This window comes from Mesoplodon mirus (genome assembly GCF_964341445.2).
Source record: "Mesoplodon mirus genome assembly, chromosome: 7".
NCBI lineage: Eukaryota > Metazoa > Chordata > Mammalia > Artiodactyla > Ziphiidae > Mesoplodon > Mesoplodon mirus.
In genome coordinates, this window is record NC_138983.1 from 37,178,423 (window position 1) to 37,187,241 (window position 8,819).

The following is an 8,819-nucleotide window of genomic DNA, read 5'->3' on the forward strand; positions in this document are numbered from 1 at the left end:
CACAAACTCACTCACCAACGTCACACAAGGCAACAAGCTCAGAAAAATAAGTTTTGCTTGAAATGTTTTGATATAATTATTAAGAAAAGTGCAGGAAAAACGACCACCTCTCAGTTGACTGAATGAACAACACAAAAAATAAAGTCAGATTTTAACATTCTGGTTACCTTTAATATATTTAATAAAGTCAGATTTTAACATTCTGTTTACCTTACTGGCAGAGAACACATTTTCAATACATCAAAGACTCAGAAAGATGATCAATTTATTATCTGAGTCTCTACTGACCTAATTGGTCAAAAGGGCCTAGTTTGGCAAGAAAAGTGGGAAGGGAAGGGGGAAGAGGAAAAGGAGAGAGACTGGAGGGTAATCAAAGCCCAGGATCCTTTAGAAGTTCAGCAGCATCCAGAGCTGGCCCACAGGATGGGGTAGAAAGGCATCCCCTGGGCTTAGGGGACAAGGCCACAACCACAGCCAGAAGCCTTGGCGGGATGCTGGAGCCCAGGGCTGAGCGGGTCAGCGTTGTCTGGCGAGGGTGCCTCCACAGGCAGGGGCTGAGCCTCTGGGTCCTGAGCTATGTCTAAGGAAAGCCTCCTCTTCGCCCTGGGGGGAGCAGTTGGCTCCTGAGTCCCCTGTTCCCAAGGACGACAACGAGGGCCACGTCTTCCAGCTGGGTGGCGATCCGGGGCACATGGACCTGGGGTTGGCGGCTGGGTCGGGCCGGGCTCCCCGGAGGTGCTGGTGGCCGCAGCCTCGAACTGGGAACGAAACTGGGTCATTTGTAGAGAAGTGGATGAATCTAAACACTGTCATACAGAGTGAAACAACTAGAAGTCTGCAAGCATGCACCAATGAAATGACAGAATTGAGGACTACTGTGGTAACTGTGCACATGGAGCAAAATGGAAGGAAATATTACAAGAAAAGAAAATATTTCAGTAGGGTTGGCAGCAACAAAGATCTGGTTGCTTCAGGCTACTTCCTAAAATAAGAGGTAACAGGAAGTACAAACCCAAGGCTAAAGCAAATAGATGAAAACAGCATAGAGCATTACATGTTCTTAGCATAGATTCTACATTGTAGAAGACTCGTAGAAAATACACAGAAGAATATTTTACAATGTGGGTATAAACACACTATATCATGCAGAAGATTTCTTTTTGTAACATGGCATTTTTCTTCCTCAACAAATATCTACCAGCTGCCTCACGTGACTTTCATAATTAGACATGTCCCTCCCCCTTCTATCTTACTCCAAGGTACCATGGTATATTTACACATTATAAATATCTTAAATATTTACAGATCTACTAATATGTCACAAGATAGCAGGATGAGAGGTGTTAATGAACTATTAAGGGAAATTGCCAACAGAAGTTTCTGGTTTGCCTCTCTCTGTTGATTTTCCATAAGCAAAGGATTAAACTACTCTTTAGGAAAAAAACAAAAAACAAAAAAACTGCATAGATGTTCATAAATAACTTTTGTCTATTACTCTCACTATGCAATTTGTCAGGTTTTTCTATCAATGTTGTGCTTACTTTAAAACTTTGAATTTTTTCTTGTTTTTGAATGCCTAAATAGGTTTGAAAAGACCTGCAGGTTAAAGGTTTCACACACTTCCCCCATGAAACTACCTGGTACTAGTGATTTTTGAAGAGGCATATCTTTTGACATCTTTCTGTATTTCTTACATAGAAATTTATGTCTTAGATTTTATGTTTTTAATAATTACTTTTAAAATTTTTATTTATTTATTTATTTATTTTTGGCTGATTTGGGTCTTCGTTGCTGTGAGCAGGCTTTCTTCACTTGCGGTGAGCGGGGGCTACTCTTCGTTACGGTGCGCGGCCTTCTCACTGCTGTGGCTTCTCTTGTTGCAGAGCACAGGCTCTAGGCGTGTTGGCTTTAGTAGTTGTGGCACTCAGGCTCAGTAGTTGTGGCTCACGAGCTCTAGAGTGAAGGCTAAGTAATTGTGGCACACGGGCTTAGTTGCTCCATGGCATGTGGGATCTTCCCAGACCAGGGCCTGAACCCATGTCGCCTGTGTTGGCAGGCGGATCCTTAACCATTGTGCCACCAGGAGAGTCCCTGTTTTAGATTTTCTATCTCTTCTGAAATCTGTTTTAGCTAATTAATTTTTCCAGAAAAGTATCCAGCTGAGCTTTTTGTTGACTTCTTAGTTATATTATTTTACAGTTTTTCTAACTCATTTATTTCTGCATATGTCCTTATTAATTCCTTCCTGCTACTCTGTTTGTTTTTCCCTAACTTTATGAGACAGAAGCTTAATCCATGTAATTGTATACTTTTAATTTTATGGATAAAAATACTTAAGGCTGTAAATTTTCCTCAGTAATATTTAACTGAATCTCATATATTCCTAGGTATTTCATTCATTTTTAAATATAAAAACACTCCAATAATGCTTATTGTGTTCCAGGCATCAGTCTTAGCACTTTGCAAATATTAACTCATAGAATCAACCTACCCATCATATGAGGTAGCTACTATTACTATCCCACTTTACAGTTGAGGAAACTGAGTTATTATGAAGTTAAATAATTGAAGTTAAATAATTTGCCAAAGTCATACAAACTGGTAAGAATAAAGCTGGGATTCAAAATCAGGCAGTCTGGCTCTAGAGTTTATACAGTTATCAAATATTTTTTCTATGTCCTTGTCTCCAGGGTATTTAGCTATTGTGGTTTATATCCCTCCAACTTACAGGTCTTTTAATAGAGAATTTTTAACTTTCCAGGAAGGACCTATGTATTTCCCGATTTTTAAAGTTAATTTCTAGTTTTATTGCATGATAATTAATGAGTTTGATTTTTTTCCCTTACTTTGGAATTTATTGGTATTTTCTATTCATCCAAATGTATTGTCAGTTTTTGTGATTGATCCTTTGGTAATGACAAAACTGAGTACTCTATTACCAGGTATGTAATTTCTACCTAACTGTTAATGCTGTTGACGTTTTCTACATCCTTAAGTTTGTCCACTTTTTCTCTCTTGCACGAAGTAAGGTAAAAGGGGGTTCCATGCCCTCTCTAGGTGCAATACTGTCCCCAAATGTCTACATGTTCACCGACCTAGAAGCTCCCCAAACTTCATCCTTCTGGGGTTTTATGGAGACTTCATTATATATGCACAATTGGTTAAATGAGTGGCCACTCGTGATTGGTTCAACTTCCAGCCCCTTCCCCCCCCAGCCCCTTGGAAGTCTAGGGTGGGACTGAAAATCCCAACACTGTAATCACGGGGTTGGTTCCCCTAGCAAACAGCCCCCACCCTTAAGTGACCTAGGGGCATTCCAACAGCCACCTCATTAACATAACAAAATCATAAAACATAACTCTCTTAGGAAATTCCAAGGATTTTAGGAGCTATTGACCAGAAACAGAGATGAGGACCAAATATATATTTTATATTATAAATCACAATATCACATAAGGTGACTTAAACTCTCCTATTTTTAATGCATTTCTTTCAACTTGTTTGATTTTCTGTAATTTATACTTTATCAAAGTTGCATGGGTATTCATGACTGCTACACCTTCATGGGGAAATTTAGCCTTTAGAGCCCTTTCATGCACCTTTGACTTTGTCTGATACAAGATCCATGACTTCTGCTTTCTGTTTGCATTTTGCTTGGTATAGTTTTGTCTGTTCTTTTAATTTTAACTTTTCTGGATCACTCTGTTTTAGACAGTTAAAAGATAAACTGAGGCATATTAAACATTTTAAAAGTTTATTTATGCAAAATTCAGTTCAAATTTGGCAGCATTCCGTCTAGCAGGAAGGAGCACCGAGGAGCTGTACAAAATAAAAGATGTAGGCAGAAGGGAGTGGGAACAGGAAGTGATACTAAGCAAAAGAGCGGGTTGGTTATTGCAAGGTTACTTTCCTTTAGGGGATAATTCTGATTTTAAAAATATATTTTAAGGATGTTACCTTTCTTTGCTTTGCAGATACACATTGGGATAACAACTTTAATAAACATCAATAAAGTTAAAAAAATTTATGAGACAAAACTAGCGAACAGACCCAAATGGGCAAAGGTCTAGTTTAGGCCATGAGCAGTGGCCTGGGAAGAAGAGGGTGTCAGATTCACAGGCGTGTGATATGAGAAGCTCCTGAGGCTTGCTTGTGGTTGCAGCACTATCCACTGGAAACCACGGTCAGTGACTCAGAGGCCCAGATGAAGCTTGGGGATGGAAGGGGCTCAGCCAGATCCTCAGCATCATCCAGTGTTGCCCCAAATTATTATGGGGACTAGAGGCACACCACTGCAAGGAGGTCCCCTGAGGGTGCCATCAGAAGCGAGCAGTGTCCATACCATCTAAGCCAAGGCAGAAGCCAAAGGCCCGTCAATGTTCAGTTGCGAGATGAGAATACCTGAGAGGTACAACATTCTATGGCAGCTGTCCTCGTGGGAAGGTCCACTTCAGAGGCTGCTGGGAGCCCTGGTTGTCATGGTAGGAGAAAGCATCTGGCAGCTTGGGAAATGGGTCATTTCTAGGAGATAAAGCATCTCCACTGAGGACAGGCCCAGCCCAGCTTGTTGCTTGGCTGGGAGCTTCTGTGGTTTCTGAGGTGGAGGGTCAGATAAAGTCACATTTAGCAAATTCTTCAGTAGTCATGGACTCACAGATTGAAGACCATCCATTGGTGAGGAATTCCTCCCAGGACTCGAGAGATGCAGGTGCCTCTAGCTTTAGCCCCAGGGGATCACAGTCAAGGGTGCGGGAGACTGGTCTCTGCAGCTGGGACAAGACTCTTAGAGGCATAAGAGTGGTCCAACCTTACAACCTCACAGAAGTTCACAGGGGCCCTGCAGTTCCCAGCATCGTCCCTGGGGAACACTCTCAGACTCCCAATGATGTTGGGAGGTATCAAAGGGAGGCTGTCAAGGTAACTGGATGTAATACCCTCCAGAGATGGCAGGCATGGGCCAGGGTGCATCGGATTTTCGGGATCCAATGGAGGACCTAAGCGTTGAAGATCAGGGGCACAACAGCACCCGGAAGCCTTAGAAGGATGCTGGAGCCATGGGATCAACAATGCAGGGTTGTCCATCAAGGGATCGCCAGCAAACGGGAGCTGAGCTTCGAAGTCCAGAGATGTGGCCGTTGTGTCTAAGGAGAGACGCCTCTTAGCCCGGACCCGGACAGTCTGATCCCGAGTCCCCTCTTCCGGAGCACGATGACGAGGACCGTATCGGCCAGTTAGGTGGAGATCCACAGCAGATGGACCTGCGGTCAGTGGCGGAGTCAGGCCGGGTGCCGCAGAGCTGTAGGCAGCCACAGCCCCGAACTGGGCGGCAGAGCAAGAACCCCGGGCATGCGAGGGGCGAGGGGACACAGCACGCACAGGGACTTGGTGGCGGGTCCCACCGTACGTGGCTACAGGCCCACAGGGGCGCAGAGCGCGTCAGGGCTGGTGATGCCTCGAGCCCAGAGCGGCTCTGCAGGCCGCGCAGACGTCCCTCCAGGCGTTCATGCCCTGGCTGCTGGGCTCCAGGAACTGCATGTGCTTCAGCACGGTCCGGTCCTGCCCGCGTTTCCACAGCTCATAGCGCTCTGGTTGCAGGATGCGCACGAAGGGGTCCATGGAGAAGGCGACCCGGGCCTCCCCACAGCTGCACTGCGAGGCCACTTTACCATAATCGATCCAGCGCGGGGTGGCGAAATTGATGGCTTCTGCACAGTTGAAGCCATGGTTGAAGCCAGAGTGGTAGCCATAGGGAAACGTCACTATGAACTCTCCAGCCTCCTAAGTGACCCGACCGAAGGGGATGCCATTGTCCTTGAGGACCGTGGGCGAGATGAGCGCCACCTTGTGCCGCAGGAAGGCCTCACAGCCCCACGAGCTGCCCGGGAAAAGCTCCCTGGCCAGGGGTTCCAGGCACTGGCCGTGCTCCGGGGGCACTGCATACCAAGTCTTGGGCTCCCCGAAGTGCAGGTAGTTGATGCTGTAAAGGTCCATGTCCTCTGTGTGCCAGGCGAAGGCGGTCTTCCACATGCCGAAGTACAGGTAGGGGGTGTTGATGCCTTCGATGACCACTCCGCACTCCTGTTCTAGCAGGTCCTGATTGGTTCCCAGGTGTCCAAGGTTCCACTGCTTCGTGTTTTTATCGAATAAGGAGCCACTGACGTCCACACCATATACTGGTGAATCATAGGGGCGTGTTTTCCAATATTTTCGCTCCAGATCCTCAAAATCAGAGTAGAATGGAGTCCGGTGTCTTTCTCCGTTTGTTAAGCGGCAATACTCGCTCACGGTCATGGCTTTCTTCTGTTTGTGGTGCTGAGTAAACACACCTGCCTTCCCAGAAGCCACCTGCTGGAGGGGAGAGGCTATTAAGATGTCACTGATATCATCATAGGTCTCTCTGGCTTTGCAGTCCTTGGGTGGAATTATCTTAGCCAGGCCTGCTCGGTGTGCACCTTGGGATTCCATATAAGCAATGTATTTCTCGAAATCATTAAACTCTTCTTTGGTTGGATGAAATACCATTATGCTACAACTTGGGTTCTGGTCCCAGTTGGACTTAGACTTCATAGCTTTCATTAATAAGCAAGAAACTCCCAAGTTTTTATTTATGTTCTGGATAGGTGAGGATGCTGGAAAACACTACTTTTTCAAAAATGGGTTGGAGTATATCAGCAGGAACCGCCAGTAGACTTTAATGCAATGAGTTGATAATATTTCTTAGGCTTGCTGATTCTGCAGGGGACTCCACACTGGGCAGAAGCCTTGCTCAGGACTGATGCTGGCTGAGCCTGCAAGTCTGGGATGTCCTTGGTTGACACTTGGCTCTGGCCTCTTTAGGTCTAGTGAATCACCCAGCCCTGGGTGGGTATCCCAAATGTAGTGTCGTCAGGGCAGTATTGAAAACATAACCTAAAAAAAAAAATACAATAGAGACAGGTTGAAAACTAATGTTTGCAAATAGTTACTAGGGAACTACAAATAAAACACCACCATGGACTATAATTGCATATTCAAATAAAGGCTAAAATTTCATAAGATTGACAATACAAGAAATGGTGTTGTTGTGAACAGTGGAAATTCCTGTACTCTAGTAAGGAAAATGGCAATCATTACATTCACTTTGAAAAACTATTTGGACAGTATCCACTAACATTGAACTTACCCGTGAGCTATGATTCATGCCTAGGATATGTGTATGTCTGTGCAATGAAAGTCAAGTCCAAGAATGTTCAGAACAACATTATTTCAGTAGCCAAACACTGGAAACAACTCAAATGCCTGTCAACATTAGAATGATTAACTACATTGTAGTATATTCATACAATGGAATACAATACAACAATGAAGATAAACAAGAACTACATGAAAATATAAGAATAATTCTATAAACAGAATACCAAGGGAAATTATCCAGACTCAAAAGAATTCCTATTCTATGCTTCCATTTATATAAAGAGAAAAAGGAGGCAACGTAATCTATGTTAGAAGTCAGAGTAGTGGTTACCGCTGTGAAAGAGAGAGGTTGTGAGTGGGGGTGTGAGGAAGTCTCTAGAATAATGTGAATATTCTATCCTGAAGGCCGATGCTGGTTACACAGCCATCAGAATGACTCATTGTCATAAAACATCAAGTTATGATTTTTACAAATTTCGGTGAAATTTTTTTAAATTTATTTAAATTATCTAAATACATTTTTTAAAGTATAGTTTAGGGTGAAACGAATTAAAGGAGACATATCTTTCATCGTACCAAAAGGAAAAGGAAGGGTGATTGAAAATACATGAACTAAACATTCAATTGAAGAAGCTACAAAAGAGAAGAAGAGAAAGAAGGGGTAGGAGTAAACAAATAACAAAGAATAAGGAGAAAGTTAATCAAAGAAAACACATACAAGACCAAACACTGATGACCAAAATTATTCTTGGAAGAAATTAATGATAGCAATAAAACATGGGCATAACTGAACCTAAGAAAAAAGGGGAAAATAAACCCCTAGGAATGAAATAGTGCACAAAAGAATTTTTAAAATCTCAGAATCTTAGGAGAAACTTGACAGCAAAATTTTCAAAAGATAAGAGAAAAGAATAATTTCCTGGAGAGGAAACATATCCAAAATAGACCCATGAAACACCAGAAAGCTTGAATAATACCCCAGGAAAAGACGCTGGTTCAAAGTATGACTCCTGAAAGTCCAGGAGACATATCATTTTATATGTTAATCTAGAAAAGTTTCAAGAAGCAGTTAACTCTTATTGTGCACATTGTTTCAGAGTATAGAAAAAGTTGGAAAGCTACTCAGATGAGGCTATTCCGATCTCTGATAGCAAAACGAAAAAGGAACAATAAAAAATAAAGCTACAGGCCATCTTTGTTTATAAGCATAGATGAAAACATAAAATGGAATGTTATCCAATGAACTACAGCAATATAATTAAAGAATAATACTTCATGACCAAATAGAAAGGAAGGATGATTCAACATTGGAAAATTTAATGATATAATTCAAAATATTAACAAAGTAAATGAAAAATACCATCATCTTATAGTTACCAAAAAAGCATTTGATGAAATGCAAAATCCATTCATGATTTTACAATTCTTACTTGCAAAGCATCAAGAGAAACTTGTTTTGTAAGATAAAGAATTTCAAGGTAAAAAATAGCAAGGATCATTCTTCACAGTGAAACAAAAGTAACATTCTCATTAAAGTTAGGAAAAAGAGATGCATCAACATGAAAAGCTCAACACCACTAATTATTAGACAAATGCAAATCAAAACTAAAATGAGGTATCACCTCACACCACTTAGAATGGGCATC

At 42.3% G+C, this 8,819-nt stretch overlaps 1 pseudogene across 1 annotated transcript; it reads right to left on the reverse strand.

Annotated features, from left to right (window-relative positions):
• Positions 1-449: 449 nt before the first annotated feature.
• Positions 450-6,618, reverse strand: LOC309807886 (lysine-specific demethylase 4D-like; annotated as a pseudogene). Its single transcript has 2 exons — positions 5,320-6,618; positions 450-758 (listed from the first exon to the last, which is right to left on the reverse strand). The product of its transcript is annotated as a lysine-specific demethylase 4D-like (transcript).
• Positions 6,619-8,819: the final 2,201 nt, after the last annotated feature.